The 3,194-nt window shown below is 49.4% G+C and overlaps 1 long non-coding RNA gene across 1 annotated transcript; it reads right to left on the bottom strand.

Annotated features, from left to right (window-relative positions):
• Positions 1 to 1,466: 1,466 nt before the first annotated feature.
• On the bottom strand, positions 1,467 to 3,194 carry LOC108448382. The gene is made up of 2 exons (XR_001864275.1): positions 3,125 to 3,194; positions 1,467 to 2,930 (listed from the first exon to the last, which is right to left on the bottom strand). It is a non-coding gene; the product is annotated as an uncharacterized LOC108448382 (long non-coding RNA).

Genomic DNA, 3,194 nt, shown 5'->3' with positions numbered 1-3,194 from the left:
CTGGTCACCCATCAAGGGTGCAGTGGCGTCCGGTGCAGCTTTGTTGCAACTTTGCTACGCAGTGCCAGTAGACAAAAGTCCTTCATAAAAATGTTTCAGTCATTAACTATAATACTTCAGTGTCTGACAAGGGCCTGGAGCAGCTGCCTGTGTGGGAGGGCACAGGGCGGGCTCTGAGGCCCTGCCAGCTGCAGCTGGGAGCTCTGGTGTGTGGCCGGCAGAGAGCCGTGGGAGATGGGGCAGCAGCGAGGACACGGGGCTTGGTGGCGAGTTAGAAAGCAGAGAGGAGCTTGAGAATGGTCACTGAAGGATTAGGGTGTCTCCCTGTGCGGGAAAAAATGCACAACACCAGAGGTTTATGCCTGGAAACCACACAGAGGTGCGGGAACTCATGCCTTCTGAACAACAAATCAATATGATTACAAAGAAGCTTCTCATTGTTTAAAATACACTCCACTCACACATCTCACAGCCTTGACGTAATACCCTGCTTGCACACTTTGCTTACTTACACATTCTACCTACTTCTACCTAACTTCCACAGGTCACTTACTTGGACATTTCACAACTTCTACGTAACACACTACTTATACATCTTACTTACACCTTTTACAACTTTTACCTAATACACTACTTATACATTTTGCTTACTTATCTTATACATGTTACTCTACCTATACATTTTACAACTTATCCCTAATACAGTACATATACATTTTGCAGCTGCTGTGCATGAGATCACACATTGCTTGATTGGTCCCTCTATTTTGTCCATGAGCTTTGCATGCACTTTTCAGAAGATATGATTGGTTCTAACCCAGTGCAGCACAGTCCTTTTTTACCTATTCCTTGCTGTCTCGGTATTTAGTTTTTCAGCTTCTTCTTTCCCAATTCTTTTCCAATTCAGCACAGTTTACCTTTCAGTCCTTGATGAATTCCTGAGGGCTCTAAGAGGTGGGGCTCCCGATCCAGGCAAGCAGAATCAATGATCAGCAGCCAAGTTAGTCCAGGAGAGCCAAACAACAAGACAGCAAAGGACAGAGAAAAGAGATAAACCTGTCCCACTTCTCCTCTGAACCTTCAGACTGGAGCTTAAAAACCCTCCAGGGGCTGATCTGCTGCAGCTGAAGGTGGAAGGCCACGTGAAGCTGGTGAGGGTAATTCCTGCCTGGTCCCACTCTGAGGGCTCTGGTAAGAAGAGCTAAAGATGGTTTCGCTGGGCCACACTGTCAAGGTTCAAATACCTTACAACACAGAGGAGTGCTGTAATGTTATTTTAATAAAGGGAGAGGCCATGGGATTTTGCATGAGGTCTCTCAATTTGTTAGAGCCTCCTTTTTATCCTAATTTCCAGGTTTATCGCTCTCTTCCTTCCCCTGCTGCCTGAGGTACTCAGAAGGTGCAGACCTCCTGAATCACCTTACTCTATGGCCCCCTCTAATATGGACCCTCTGTTTTTATATATATATATATACATATAAAACCAAACACCATTCTTAATTCTTTTAAGGCCTTGTTCTCTTTCTCTAAGTTCAGGAATTTAAGGCGGCCTTGGCTGAGCAGCTGTGCATGCCAATTAGTAACATTTTCTACAACTGAGAATTTCTTTTGTTCCTTCCCTGTCTATGAGTCCCTGGCCGTGTGGACAGGCAGATTCACGGGGTCTGTTTGTAAAGACGCTTCTCTCTTATTGCTTTCACCCCCTCCAAAAAGCTAGCAAGATCAAGAGCTCAACTGAAGTGCTTCCTCACCATTTCACGCAGCATGGACAGCAAAGTGCGGGAGCTGGAAGTGGTTGCACGGCAGGAAAGCGGGGCATAGCTGCCATCCCAGAGCCGTGGTGGGATGAGTCCCACCCTGGAGTGCTGTAGCCAAAGGCTACAAAGCCTTGAGAAGGGACAGGCGAGGAAGGAGAGGCACTGGGGTCACCGTCCATGTAAAGGAGGGTTCCAGGTGTCTGGAGCTCGATGATGGTGCTGATGGGCTTGAGCATGTCTGGGTAAGAATCAGGGGGAAGGCCAAGAAGGCAGATAGCGTGGAGGGGGTCTGTTAAAAAGCAGCCAGGCAGCACGAAGAGGCAGGCAAGATACTCCCTAAGCAGCTGGGAGAAATGTCAGCATCACTAGCCCTCGCTCTCTTAGGAGAGTTCAGTGGAGCAGATGGAAGTTACCTGGAGTCTTGGGGTGTGTTTTGGGCCCCTCGCATCAAGAAAGATGCTGAGGGGCTGGAGTGTGTGCAGAGAAGGGAAGGGAGCTGGGGAAGAACCTGGAGAAGCAGCGATGAGGAGGGGCTGAGGGAGCTGCAGGGGCTGACATTGGAGAAGAGCAGGATCAGAGAGGAACCTTCTCATTCTCTGCAACTCCCAGGCAGGAGGCTGGAGCTAGTGCAGCTCAGGCTCTGCTCACAGGGAACAAGGGACAGGACAAGAAGAAATGGCCTCAAGCTGTACCAGGAATGGTTTTGATTGGGTATTAGGGAAAAATTTCTCACCTGAAAGGCTTGTCAAGCACTGGCCCGGGCTGCCCATGGAATTGGTGGAATGTCCACGCCTGCGGGCACTTCAGGAATGTGTGGATGAGGCACTTTGGGAACATGGTCTTGAGGTGGATTTGTCAGGGTCAGGTTTGTGCCCTCCGACTTGATGGCAGGACCACCGTGGGGCAGGACACAGCCCAGATGCTGGCAGCTGGCAGCTGACTCAAGCCATACAGATGAGCCTTCCTCGTTGGCTAGCACCAGTGCTGGCAGCTGAGCCACTGGCAATGTGCCACATTAGCCTGCTGCAGAACTGTCTCAGTTTGGAGACAAATTCTAGGAGAAAAATGCTCCAAACGGAGTGGTTTTCTTTAACGAGAGAGGGCTTCAGGAACTCCCCTTTCTTCTGCCAATGAGAGAAATTGATACCAGCGGGTGGGGAAAAAAACCCAAACCTGTTTATTAACAAAAAAAGTAAAGGTGTGCGCAAGGCTCAGGAAAAGAAAGAAAAAGTAAAACCTGAACTTTACACTGCCCCCCGCCCCCCCACCCGGCCGCGTGGCCGAGAGGCAAAGGCGGTGACTGCCCTTCTTTTGTCTCTGGGGGAAAGGGGGAGAAAAGAAGAAAAGAGTTCTCAGCAGCTGGGAACCTGTTGGATTTCTGGCGTGGGTCTTCTCCTTGCAGCAACTGAAGTCGGTGGATTTTAAAGTCCTTTCCTC

The sequence above is a fragment of the Corvus brachyrhynchos genome, unplaced genomic scaffold (genome assembly GCF_000691975.1).
Source record: "Corvus brachyrhynchos isolate BGI_N302 unplaced genomic scaffold, ASM69197v1 scaffold838, whole genome shotgun sequence".
Classification (NCBI taxonomy): Eukaryota; Metazoa; Chordata; class Aves; order Passeriformes; family Corvidae; genus Corvus; species Corvus brachyrhynchos.
This window is presented reverse-complemented; position numbering and strand designations above follow the sequence as displayed.